The sequence below is a fragment of the Ursus arctos genome, unplaced genomic scaffold (genome assembly GCF_023065955.2).
Source record: "Ursus arctos isolate Adak ecotype North America unplaced genomic scaffold, UrsArc2.0 scaffold_6, whole genome shotgun sequence".
NCBI classification, from domain to species: Eukaryota; Metazoa; Chordata; class Mammalia; order Carnivora; family Ursidae; genus Ursus; species Ursus arctos.
In genome coordinates, this window is record NW_026623078.1 from 51,108,987 (window position 1) to 51,123,807 (window position 14,821).

General features: G+C 36.2%; 1 protein-coding gene and 1 pseudogene across 18 annotated transcripts in view; one reads left to right on the plus strand and one right to left on the minus strand.

The window, feature by feature from the left end:
* VPS13B (vacuolar protein sorting 13 homolog B) overlaps nt 1-14,821 on the plus strand; it is a 765,680-nt gene that overhangs the window by 539,110 nt on the left and 211,749 nt on the right. The window lies entirely within an intron of this gene.
* On the minus strand, nt 7,528-7,859 carry LOC123000826 (cytochrome c oxidase subunit 6A1, mitochondrial-like; annotated as a pseudogene).

The following is a 14,821-nucleotide window of genomic DNA, read 5'->3' on the forward strand; positions in this document are numbered from 1 at the left end:
TCATTGGAGAAGAGTATGTGCACAGGTAGAGTTGGAGAATAGAATATAGGACCCTGCCTGATGGGAAAGTCAGCAACCCATGAACAGACTGCTTCATCCACAGCAGTTCCTGAGAATATTTGACTACGATCTCAACCACACTTTATACTTATTTATAAAAGAATGAAAAGAACAGTGAGAGAGAGAGAGACATGAATGAAGACTAATTCTTTTACGTTCTTTGTTAGTTGGCAAGCATTGTCAAAAACTTTTTTCCCCACCAATCTCGCGGCAAGTATATCTCTTCAAGGTTTGTATCATTCTTATTTCACTTTTTTACTTTATATCTGAGGCCAGGACCACAAAGAATACTCAAAAAGAAGGGACTGGGAGGAAGCTGGATAGAACCTATAGGAAATCCCATTTTAGGCCAGGGTTCTTGGTATGTGACCATATAATTTATCATCTGAACAGGAAAATTTGAGAAATAGTATGGCACACTATGAATAAAGAAAACAACAGGTAGGAAAAGGACTGGCTTGAGCCATCCCAGACAATGTGGTCATAGGTAGGAAACTCCTACAGCCTTAGCCCCAAACTCCTCACTTTCTCTAAGATTTCTATTAAATGTCAAGGGGAGATAGAAAAACAATAGAGAAAATTAGCAAAATCAAAACTCAGGTCTTTAAAAAGATCAGCAAAAGTGACAAACTCTTAGATAGACTTACCAAGAAAAAGAAGACTGAGATTACTAAAATCTGATATAAAACGGGATATTAATACCGATTTTATGGAAATAAAAAGAAGCAGCATCATGTACAAAATTAACACAAGATGGATCAAGACCTAGATGTAAGAGCTAAAACTATGAAACGTAGAAGAAAACATAAGCATAAATTTTTGTTACCCAAGGATTACGCAATGATTTTTTGAATATATAACACAAAAAGCTTATACCTAATTAGTTAATAGGACTTCATCAAAATTAAGAGAGTGTAAAAACAACCCACATAACGGGTGAAAAATTTTCAAATCACCTATCTAGTAAGAGACTTGTATCCAGAATGTATAAAGAATCCTTACATATAAATAATAAAAATACAAATAACCCAATTAAAAAATAGACATTTCTCCAAAGAAAATATGTTGATGGCCAATATGTACGTGAAGAAACTATCAATACCATCGACCATCAGGGAAATGCAAGTCAGCGCCACTATGAGATACTGCCTTACACCCACTAGGATGGCTATGATCATAAAGACAGATAATAGCAAGTGTTGGTAAAGATGTGGAGAAATGAGAACCTTCGTACACTTGGTGAAAATGTAAAATGTTGCAGCTGTTTTTGGAAATGGTCTAGCAGTTCCTCAAAAGATTAAACAGAGTTATGTATATATAATCTAACAATTCTACTCCTACATATGTAACCATGAGAAATGAAAACATATGTCCACCCAAAAACTTGTACCTGAATATATATAACATCATTATTCATAATAACAAAAAAGCAGAAGCAACCCAAGTGTCCATCAACTAATGAATGAATAAATAAAATGTAGTGAAATATTATTCTGCCATAAAAAGGAACAGAATCTTGACATTTGCAATGATGTGAATGGAGCTAGAGTATTCTGCTAAGCGAAGTTGGTCAGAGAAAGACAAATACCCTACGATTTCACTCATATATGGAATTTAAGAAAAAATCAAACATGGAGAGGGGGAAGAGAGGAAAACCAAGAAACAGACTCGTAACTCGAGATAATAAACTGATGGTTACCAGAGGGGAGGTGAGCAGGGGGGTGAGTTAAATAGGTGATGGGGATTAAGGAGGGCATTGAGATGAGCACCAGGTATTGTATGGAAGTATTGAATTACTAAACTGTATACCCGAATCTAATATTACACTGTATGTTAACTGGAATTTACATAAAAGCTTGGAAGAAAAAAAACCTTGATTTTTACACTTTAAATAGGTTATATAGCATGTGAATTATTAAAGCATATATTTTAAAAGGTATCAAGCATCTTTTGTGGTTCCATACAAATTTTAGGATTGTTTGTTCTAGTTATGTGAAAATGCTTTTGATTTTGATAGGGATTGCATTAAATGTGTAGTTTGCTTTGGGTAATATGGACATTTTAACAATATTTATTCTTCTGATCCATGAGCATGGAATGTCTTTCCACTTCTTTGTGGCCTCTTCGATTTCTTTCATCAGTGTTTTATAATTTTCAGAGTACAGGTCTTTCACCTCTTTGGTTAAGTATATTCCTAGGTATCATCTTGTATTTGGTACAGTGGGATTGATTCCTTCATTTCTTTTTCTGCTGCTTCATTATTGGTGTGTAGAAATGCTACAGATTTCTGTGCATTGATTTTGTATCCTGCGACTGTACTGAATTAGTTTATAAGTTCTAGTTTTTTGGTTGAATCTTTCAGGTTTTCTATATATATTATGTCATCTGCAAATAATAAAAGTTTTACTTCTTCTAGTTTGGATACCTTTTATTTCTTGTTGTTGTCTAACTGTGGCTAGGACTTCCAGTGCTATATTAAATAACAGTGGTGAAAGTGGACATCCCTGTCTTATTTCTGACCTTATAGAATAAAGCTCTCAATTTTTCCCCATTTAGGATATTTGCTGTGGGTTGTTCATACATGGTCTTTATTATGTTGAGCTATGTTCCCTCCAAACCTACTTTGTTGAGGGTTTTTATAATGAGTGGATGTTGTGCTTTGTCAAATGCTTTTTCTGCATCTATTGAGGGGATCATAGGATTCTTATCCTTTCTTTTAATAATGTGTATCACATCAGTTGGTTTGCAAATATTGAACCACTCTTGCAGCCCAGAAATAAAATTCCACTGATTGTGAATTTGTATGGAACCACAAAAGACCCCAAATAGCCAAAGCAACCTTGAAAAAGAAAAGCAAAGCTGGAGGCATCACAATTCCAGATTTCAAGTTATATTACAAAGCTGTGGTGATCAGAGCAGTATGGTACTGACACAAAAATAGACACATAGATCAATGGAACAGAATAGAAAACCCAGAAATGAACCCACAGCTATATGGTCAATTAATCTTTGATAAAGCAGGAAAGAATATACAATGTGAAAAAGGCAGTCTCCAACAAATAGTGTTGGGAAAACTGGACAGCAACATGCAGAAAAATGAAACTGGACCACTTTCTTACACCATAAGCAAAAATAAATTCCAAATGGATGAAAGCCCTAAATGTGAGCTAGGAAACCATAAAAATCCTAGAAGAGAACACAAGCAGTAACTTCTTTGACATCAGCCATTATCAGCTTCTTTCTAGATAGGTCTCCTGAGGCAAGGGAAGCAAAAAGCAAAAATAAACTATTGGGACTTCATCAAAATAAAAAGTTTCTGCACAGCAAAGGAAACAACCAACAAAACTGAAAGGTAACCTACAGGATGGGAGAAGATATTTGCAAATGACATATCTGTTAAAAGGCTAGTATCCAAAATATATAAAGAACTTATACAACTCAACACCAAAAAAAAATGAATAATCCAACCAAAAAAATGAGCAGAGGACATGAATAGACATTTTCCCAAAGAAGACATCCAGATGGCTAACAGACACATGAAAAGATGCTCAACATCACTGATCATGAGGGTAATGCAAATCAAAACTGCAATGAGGTATCACCACCTGTGAGAATGGTTAAAATGAACAATACAAGAAACAACAGGTGTTGGTGAGGATATAGGGAAAGGGGAACCTTCTTGCACTGTTGGTGAAAATGCAAACTGGTGGAAATAGTATGGAGGTTCCTCCAAAAGTTAAAAATAGAACTACCCTGTGATCCAACAATTACACTACTAGGTATTTACCCAAAAAATACAAAAATACTAATGCGTAGGGATACATGCACACCAATGCTTATAGCAGTATTATCTATAATAGCCAAATTATGAAAATAGCCCCAAATGTCCATTGACTGATGAATGGATAAAGAAGGTGTGGCATATATATACAATGGAATATTAGCCATAAAAAGGAATGAAATCTTGCCGTTTGCAATGACATGGAGAGCTAGAGAGTTTTATCCTAAGCGAAATAAATCAGTCAGAGAAAGACAAATACCATATGATTTCACTCATATGTGCAATTTAAGAAACAAAACAAATGAGCGGAGGGGGAAAAAAAGGGGGGGGGCAAACCAAGAAACAGACTCTTAACTATAGAGAACAAACTGATGGTTACCAGAATGGGGAGGGGGTGAGGAGATGGGTAGAAGAGGTGATGGAGATTAAGGAGTGTGATGCGTACTGGGTTGTATGGAAGGGTTGAATTACTATATTGTACACCTAAAACTAATATTACACTGTATGTTAACTAACTGGAATTTAAATTAAAACTTTTTAAAAATTATATCAAAGGGCGGTTGACCAGTAGCAGATTTGAGTTTTGTGGCCTTCAAATCCACACACATATCACATTCATTATAAAACCATCCTGGGGCAACTTTGCTTTTATCTGTTTTCCATACTGTGCATATTGACTACCTGTCTCTTACCCACTACCCCATCACCCCATAATATTTTCTTTGAAGAAAGAGTACTGTGGCTAAAAAGTAGTTTGAAAATCTCTGGAAACAATGAACTCCAGAACCTCTTCCAGCTCTAAGAAGCATGATTCAGATGCATTGAACTGAGAATTTGAATTTGGCCTAGATTACCCTATTTTAACTCCATGTCGACAAAAGGAAAGCTGTGAACAAAGACAGTTTTTTTCCCCACATAGCCCCACACAGGTGTGACTTAGTGGAAACAGTGGAACTCAGCCAGGTCTTCAGTTCCCCAGTGCAGTGCTCTATCTCCAAGCTCTGCTTCCTGTTCTTGAATACAGTGATTTGCTAAAATAGACACACCTGGTCCCAGCACCTTGCAAATGGATTTTTCCTTTCAGCATTTCAAAATACATTCATGTATTGATGAAGGCTTTTTCTGGGGAGCCATCTGTCTGAAATCTGCAACAATAAAAGCCTTGCTAGTCCCTTAGGTACTCATAATGGTATCTGTTGCTTCATTCCTCTACTCTTTACTCCTACTTCTTTTTCCTTATTTTTTCCATTCATTCATTCATTCATTTACAAAGCATGTATTTGTAGAGTATCTACTATGTGCCCAACATTAGAGATGTGATAGTGAACGAAATTAACTAGTCCCTGCAATTAGGGATCTTGCCATCTAGTAGGGAGACATAGTAACAAAACAACAACAACGTTTAAAATTTCAAATTGTGGTAAGGGCTATAAAGAAATAAGGTTCTGAAATAGAGACTGTGTAGATGATGATTTTAAAAATGAGCCCTTGAATCATATTTCCAATGTTCAAATCCCACCTACACCTTGTAACGCACATTTGTGTGATTTTGAGCAAGTTACTTATCTGGGCCTCAGTTTCTTTATCTTAAAATGGAGATAATAATAGTACCCAATTTACAGAGTTCTGAGGATTAAATGAGTTGATATAGAATAGTAGGGGTGCCTGGGTGGCGCAGTCCTTAAGCGTCTGCCTTCGGCTCAGGGCGTGATCCCGGTGTTCCGGGATCGAGTCCCACATCGGGCTCCTCCGCTGGGAGCCTTCTTCTTCCTCTCCCACTCCCCCTGCTGTGTTCCCTCTCTCACTGGCTGTCTTTCTGTCACATAAAAAAAAAAAAAAAAGAATAGTGCTTAACATATGGTAAGTGCACAAAGAAAAGTACCAAGCACATTCTAAGCATGCAATAAGTGCATGGTATTGCTTTAGAGAATATCAGGGAATCAAGTAGTTAGGTTATCAGTATTGCCATCTTAATCACCATCATCACTGTCATCCAATATACTTATCTCACCTCGTATACAAGCTTTGTGCATAAGATCTGCAAAAAAGGACGTAGCATGTTTCTGGACCCAAGAGGGCTATAATCTAGTTAAGAGATAGAGCGAAGGGCTTCAAAGAAAATAGCAATAGAAGGTAGCATATGCTTAAGTACCAGATAAATGATAAAGATAGTATGTCCTACAGGACTGTAGGAGAGAGAAGAGTTATTGTGGGCTTATAAAGGGAAGGCTTCATAGAAGAAATGCCCACTACACCATATATTATTTAATTTCACATCCCCATGTTGGTCATCTGGCTGATACTTTCTAACTGGTGGTGCTACCTACAGTCTCTCAACCCCCGCAATCCCTACTCCCACTGCACATTTTGGTCACAGCACCGTTTGTCATTTATTTGCTCAGAAAGTTCTTTTAATGTTCCATTGTATATAGCAATGTTTCTCAAATATTAGTGTCCATAAAAATTACTGGGAGTTTGTTGTAAGTGTAGGTCACCAGGTGTCACCTTCAGGTAAGATACTTTTGACATAGGGCCTGAGAATCTCTATTTTAACAGGTGCCCTAGATTATTTTGATTCTGGTGGTCAAAAGGCTCTGCTTTAAAGAAGACTGGCAGAAAAACTAAGAATTCCATTTTCTTAACTTGCCACCTAGAATCTTGCTTTCTCCTGCCTTTGCAGCCTCGTCCTCCACTATTCCTGTTAGCGCCTCTTCTCTTTGAGCCGGTCAGGGCATTTCCTTTGCCGTACATTTGCACATGTTCTCTCCTGTCTTTTGTTTCTTCATTTATGTGGTTCCTTCAGCATCAGTGTCTTTACTGCCATTTCAACAAGTCCAAATCCTGGTCTCTTTCAGTCTTGGAACAGATGTGTTCTAAAACCATCTTTAGTAAAGTATCTCTAACGTAGAAGGTAGCCTTCCAGTTTAACTGATCCTTATGTCTACTTTTTCACCCAGGAACCTAAATAAATGCTTTGCAAATGATTCATTTCAGTTCTTTCCTCATTCATTCACTAAATATTTATGGGGTCCCTTCTGTGTACCAATCACTGTTCTGTATGCAGGTGATAAAGTAGAAAAATAAACATGCAAAAAGTCCTCTGTTTTCATGGACCTTACTATCTAGTGAGATTTACTTACTGTTTGTAAGTAAATTATTTTAAATGTTTTGAGAAGAGTAATCCAGCCGGGCTATATGGGATAGGTTAGGAAAGGGAAAGACCAGTGAAAGAAACTAATTAAGGAACTTTTGTAATTAGCCAGTGTAGAATGGGAAGGGCCAGTGAGAATAAAAAATACAAAGGAAACAACAAGAGTAACTAATGAAGTGAAGGAATGACCAGCAGTACTTGGTAGGGACCAGGAAGGTGTATTCAATATTTGAGCCTTTTGGGAAGGAACAAATAAGAAGTTAAGTTGTAAAGGTGATATTTTTGGGAAAAGATATTTTAGAACGTTATGATAATCTTTTATCTTTTTAGTTTTTTATTCATTTTTAATTTTTGACCAATGTAAGTTATTTATTCAAGCCATCTCCTGCCATGAGCAAAGGAATGGAAGTTCAGTATACTGGTCAACATTTGATATAAGGTGAACTTAAGGTCCCATATACTTTTCTGGTCCATGTACAGAGTCCTGGTCCAAACCAGTGCTGTGGTTCACACTGAGTAGTGGTCCAGGTTCTCTTTATTCATCTTCATGAGCAGTCGGACATGGATTTACATGAGAGTTATGGTATAGAGTATGATTACCATCTCTCCAGGGAAAGGGCTTGGAACTGATGTGGAGATCGGGGTGGGAGATGAACTCAGGGCTCTCATGCTTTCTGTGATGCCAATTTAGAAAGACGTGCAGCATGCTCAGTCCTACACTGGAGAGTGCTAAGAAGTAGGTAAGGGCCTTCCACATGCGAGCTGGGCCCCCCTTGCCATGGGCATCACTCTTGAGTTGGACCACCCCAGCTGTGCCCTGGACCACCCTAGCAGCCCAGAAACCCAGTACCCACCTGCCACTGCCATTTTAGACTTGGACCTATGGTGATCTTTTAGATGCATGGTATTCATAATGGGACATCTAAGTAGAAATGCTGAAAGACAATTAGAAATAGTAAGGTCTTCTAAGAGTTCAGCCCTCTCTTCCTTTCTCTATCTCAACTGGCTAATAATTCTGTTAGTCTCAGCTATTCAAGGGCCAAAATCCTCTGAAGAAATATTCTACATCTCATTTTGATTTTCCGGGGATGTGGCATGACTCTATGTCTTGGCCCACCATTCTGTCCTCAAGTATTTGTGCAGAATGAGATCTAGGCCCAATTCTAGAAAACCATCTCTAATTATAGCTCTCCCTTGAATGGTTCTTAGCTGATTGGGGGTTTGGTTTTATAGAAAAACTAGGAAGACATCGTAAAGTCCCCCAAAGGGACTTTGGGTATGGTGGTGAGTGTCGTCATCTCCCTATGTGAAGATCACTGTGGTCATTTATGATTCTTCAGAAAATAGGCAAAGTTTGAAAGTCGAATTATTAAAGCATTGGCATAACACATAGACAGATTGGGAAGCTGCTTGCATAACCTGGAGAACCTTGTTTCTTCATACTTATAATTGCTCAGGCAAAAAATTCAAATCATTTTTGTCTCCTGTCTTTCTCTCATAATATTCCAGCAGTCCATCAGCAAATACAGGTGTGTGTGTGTTACATAAAATTTTATGATCTGATTTCCCCACTGGGATGTAACCTCCATGAAGGCAAGGACTTTGTTTCTGTTGTGTCCCTAGCAGTGCCTGGCAAATAGTGTATGCTTAATAAGAATTTGTTGAATGAATGAATAATGTGAAATATTTTTTACACATTTTGCTTAATTTACATTGGCTCTATCTTCAAGAAGCTCAGGAAGTATTTAATCCCATAGAATTATTATAGCTAAAGTCCAAACATTAACCATACTTGACTGAATAACATTACCTTAGAACTATCATTAAAAAAAATATATATATGGGGCACCTGGGTGGTTCAGTCGTTAAGCGTCTGCCTTCGGCTCAGGGTGTGATTCTGGCATTCTGGGATCGAGCCCCACATCAGGCTTCTACGCTGGGAGCCTGCTTCTTCCTCTCCCATTCCCCCTGCTTGTGTTCCCTCTCTCGCTGGCTGTCTCTCTCTGTCAAATAAATAAATAAAATCTTTAAAAAAAAAATCTTTGTTCTTAGAGTAGTTTTGAGAGATGTAAATTTTAAATACTAAGAACACTTCTCTTTAATGATGCTAATTTGATAAACTGTTGTGAATATCATCTTCTGAAATTCAGTATTAACAAGAGACATTCTGATAAGATCATCTAGTAATCATATAACAGCTATGATTAAAATTTATTTAAAATTTATTAAAAAGCTTTTTGAGAAAGTTTTCTCAGGAGTTTCCAGACTTATCTACTCCTTTAATGTTTGTAGAGATGATGCCTGATATTTAGGAGGAGTTCATCTACATTTTCTTTTTAACTTCTGAACTTTTATTCAAGCAATTCAACATGATAAAGAATATTCTTAAGATAAGATGTTGGATTACCTTCATTAATATACAAAAAGTTGTTTTCTCAGAACAGCAAGAATTATTTAGGACATATCAGTATATGAAAATTAACTGATGGTGTAGGGCTAGCTGACCTCAACTATTATTAGGAATATTTACCTGATTTAGAGAATAGTTCAGATTTGTAAGGATTAAAGGGAGAGGCTATGATGAAAGCAGTTTGTGCGGAAGGGCATTTTGGCCTAGTGATGATTTTTATGGAGTAGCAGCACAGAACAAAGTTCTTCTAATGGAAAAGAAGAATTGGCTGCAGGGCATAAGCACATGTTTTTCTCTAACATCTTGACCATTTTGCATTTCAAGTCCATTGCATGCATCATTAAGGTATTGACAACATATGAGAACACAGAGAATCAATACGTAGCTTTAGTTCAGTTTTGATTTGATCTGCTATCATGACGTGAACGGGTAGCCAATAAAAGTTTGTCTCTACATAGTAGAGAATACCAAGATTCAGATTTGCTTTGAGGAGAATCTACAGTTAACCAAACCAGGCTTATTTAGATTTAGTAAATAAAATATATAATAAAATCAGCTCAGTATTTTTGTTAAATAACTATGTTCTGTTTGGCAGTGAAAACCAGCTACTGGATAAAGTTAATTATGGATATACTTAAACCATTTTCATTATTTTTAACTTGTACTGAAAACGAGGGAAAAATTCATTTTAAGAGCATACTCTTGTTTCATTTCCATAAACCCTACATAGTTTCCGTAAAGGAGTATATGTGATTTGAAGGATAAAATAATCAAATAAGAATTTGTATGTATTTTTTATCAATAGAAAGTTCTCCAAGTTCTATAGTTTTCTTATCAGAAAATCAGGTTCATAGTTGCAAGGCAAAGGCCCGCTAGAATGGTTAATAAGCATATTCTACTTCTGCCCTGCTGCAGAAACTAAATGCAAACTTTTCTGTGACTCTTAACAGAGAATGCATAGGCTCGGTAAACTTTCATCTGCTTCAGGGTCAGGGCTGATTCAATCTTAAGGCAAGTTTATGAGAGTGGCTGATGTGATACAGTTGTTTCTAGTAAAATCAGACTAGCTCTAAGGAGCCAATCTAAGTCAGTCTCTGAGTAAAAGTCTATGAGAAACAGACTCTGACTCAGACACAATTGTAAACCCTGATATAATAAGGACTTGCAGCTGATTTAATCCTATTGAAAATCTTTAAGCAGCCCTGAGACAAAATGGTTTCCACATTGACATCGGTGGAATGAACCTTGGATTTCATGAGTATGAAGAGTAGTTACCTTGTACACACAGTAGCCACTTTTTAAGAATTAACATTGTGGCCATTTCAAAGCAGGTTGTTGTTTCCGATGTAAAGGCATCCGTTTTGATTAAGATCCAAGTTCCCGGACTGTGTCAAGTTTTATTTTTTAAAAACTGAATTCATTACAAAAAGCAAACAAGTCAAACTTAAATGCAGAAGTTAGTATAAATCAGTTAGATCTGGTCTCCTTGAACAAGAATGACCAACCTATTCCAACTTTATATGTGATAGACGTAGAGAAAGAGAGGGAGAGAGAATGTAAACTTTCAGTTAAGACCTTCTATGCAAAGTTTCACCTGGAACTAATTTTTTTCCATGAATTTAGAAGCTCCTGAAAATGAGCTTATGCTATGAAATCATATATGTATAAAAGGACAGACAGACACGAAAGTTTAAAGGTCAACACTGCAGATAAAATCTCCATAAGATTTGAACTTGTGTGGGTAGGTTGGTGTGTATACTTTTTTTTATTTGTTTGGCTTATCATATTGAAACACACTGATAATGATCAAGGTATTAGAGTCCGTTTAGCACTAGAACTGGTCCCTTTTTGTAATTTACAACTTTAATTAGAACAATAGACCAAACATGGGCTACAGTAAAACACAACCTTGCTTGAACTATCTCCATGCTGCTTTTATTGCATTTAGCGCTGGTCTTGAAATGTGAATATTTGAACTGATACTTAGCAAGCAGTAGTGGCCTCATATTGTTACTTCAAAGAGCCGGAAAAGTAACTTCATGAAAGGGAAAAGTTGAAACTATAGTACTCTTTACCATTCTATTTGTTAAGCAGTGATGGGTATCATTAGTTCTGCTCTTTTGCATAATTACTGCAGTATTGTGAAAACTTTTTTTGCCATCCAACTGGGAACAATTATATTATGTGGGATCTGGTAGAACATTTGGCTTAGAGAAATAAAATATAAAAAGCCCTGATTTTCTAAACACTCTGTATTTGTACTACCCAAGTGCACATGTGCTTGTTCAAGTTTGGTTTTTAAGTAAAAAATAACATGGATTGGTGACACTTAAGGAAATGCTTCATATAGAAGGCAATTTACTCTTCTATTTTTTTAACTAATTTAATGTGCTTAGATAATTTTTACCTAGTACGTTACTGAGCTGCGATGGTAATTCATGTATAAAATAACACGTTTATCAAGGGCAATGCTGACATCCCCAAAATTTGAGACTTAAAGATATACTTTGTTGTTTGCTTGATTAAATTAATTCATCAAGTTGAATTGTCTTGCTGATTGTTACAATTTCCTATTTATGTAAAGCTTCCAGAGTACGCTCTGTGTTAAAGGGATATACAAGGAACCTCTCCCAGCAGCACCACCCCAACCCATCCCCAAACCCAAACTTCTAAAAGATACAGCCAGAAGAGGATGTTTGCGAATATTTAGACAATAGGCACATAATTTTTCAAGTTGGTAAAAACTCTCCTTTGTAATTCCAGTATGTGAAGCCATTAAAATTCTGTAAACGATTTTTTTAACTGATTTTTTTTATTGTGTTTGATTTTATAAGATCTTCTTTGAAAACATTACTACATTTTATCAAGGACAGTAAAATTAGAATAAATGTCACAGCGATATACAGATGTGTTTGTCACTTTGATTTTGTGGTTTCACACTTGATTTTTTCATAATTTATAAGATGTGAGAAATGATCTCGTGATTGGCAAAAGATACTCTGATGAAGGTTGAAGTATGGCTTTGCATGGTAGAAATACTACTTCAGTGTTGCTGTTATGGAACCATAATTATGCTAGGAAGGTGGGAAAATATATAGATATATCGATGTTCCTGTATAGTTAAGGTTTCCTTAAAATGATAAATTAAAAGAAGTAATGCAAATTAAAACATTAGAATAGATGCTGAATTGCCTTTTTTTGTCATCCGTCAAAGCAAAAATTGTATTTGTTTTACACCTTGGTCATTCTCAAGAGGTTGGTTTCGACACATTTTTCTTTGAAAAATTTATCCATTTATTTGCAGCATTTTTATTAATGAGGCTGACTTTTTTAATGTGCTCCTAAAAATGTCGATGCGGCCAAACCAGAAGTTTCAGTCAGTCATTCTTATCTTCCTCTGCTCTGCGGTGTCACTGAAGAACATCTAATTAATGTCATTTGAAATGATTTTAATGCATTCTCTGGTATTGTCACATACTTAAGTATGGTTTTAGCCACTGCTCCTGAGAGACTGTGGCTCTTGCCAGACTCCAGGGTGAGCTAGTAAACTTACCTATCTCCATACATGAAAAGGAGGAATTAGCTACAGCTCCCCAGCTACTGGTACAGCTTTCAGCACCTTCCCCATGGTGGCGCGTATCTGCACCACGGAGAGCTGTGAAAGGATGGGAAAATGCGCTGAAATGATCGAAGAAGTAAACTATCACCTTGACATGTTTTCCTAGCTATTGAAAAATCTTCTCATACTGAAACCCATTGATAGTGAAACTGTAGAATTCCTCTGATTTAAGTACCATCTGGTTGTGCTCAAGGCTTTAAAGCTGTTATCTCCGCATACAGTTTCAGAGTCCTATACTTTTTTCTTCACCAAACTATCCATTTTTAAGCCACAAATATTTTTCCAGCTCTTTCAGATTTTATCTAAAAGTATATTTTAACAGTATTTAAATAGTTCTTAAACAATAACAATTTATCTTGATAGATGGCATGCTGTGTTTTTTCATTTTATTTTAATTAGCCATTGTGGAACCAAATTCCCTTTTGTTTTAGTCTTTTAAATATTGTTTAATTATAGTTATCATGCCAGATATCTTAAAGGTTATTTTACCAATACAGTTTCATTTAACATAACCCATATGGAATCAATAGCCCAGTTTCCTAAAGTGAATGCTTGGAAAATCTTACATTCATATGTTAAGAGTACACATCCTTTCCTCATTAGTTGGAAAGTACAAGGATTTTGGCACGGGTTCTGTGTGGAAGCATTGTGCAGCTTTTATATGGATTTTGTTTTTAGCCTTTGATGACACTGTTTAGAATAGGAAGTATCTAATAAGTAAAGCATTTTGTCTCAAGTGCTGCCAGTGTGTTTAATATATGCCTGGAGGTCTGAAACATTATCTTCTTCACTGCAGTAATATGCATTTAATTCTCTGAAAGCAGAAGGTCGAACTTTTAAAAGGGACGCAAAGTACATTTTCAAACAGAATAATTCGAAACATATGGAAGAGGGGACCAGAGTAATGTACAGTTGGTTTTTATGGTTTAATCATGATCATGTTAATGCACACCAGTAGCTAATTAAAGAAAACTTTTATTGTTCATTTTAAATGAGTTAGGTAAAGAGTGGGAGAGCTGATGTAACAGCACTGCCCAGAGATCCATGTTTCTGCTGCATTCACTAACAGCAAGCAGATATTGCTCTTTTTTGACAACTTAAATTATTAGTCCCCTCAGACGATAATAAAGCAAAAGTTATTTTCAGAGTTACTACGTTGTGAACTTTTCTCTTTCCACAAAGGAATAGTAAATTGATGCCCAAGTTTAGGGCTTAGCACACATAATTAATTATAAAACTTTTCTCAAGAGCAGGCCAGATACTCTTTAGTATAACAGATAAATCTGCAGTGAACTGGTGACAAACCAATGCATTTTTAAATATGTCTCAAAAATCATCAGCTTATTTATTTCAGTGCTACAAATAGTGCAGAAACTTAGAAAAATGGAGGAAATCTTGGCTTTTAACCCAGTTTTAAGAATTTAGTTTCCTAGTACTGAGAAAGTTGTACTTTTTTTCCCCCAGTGAGCATTGAGTCTTTCATCTCTGGGTCATTGGTTCAAATTCCATTCTGCTCGGTAGTGACTAGAATTAGTTACCATCTGACTTCTGTTCAGTAACCTGCGTGACCCAAGCTGATAGCTGCCATCCTGCCCTTGCTGGTTATTTATATCTCAAGATCAGGCTACTTGACATTGACTAGAGCTGAATGTGGCAATCTCAACACATAATAGGGCTGGACACTACATATCTGCCTATAGGCAGTTTGTTTTGTCATGTTAACACCATTAGGGAACCCTTAATTTACTTTAAGGAAGGAGAGACCAGATTTTAAATACAAATCTCTAAATCAGAAAAAGA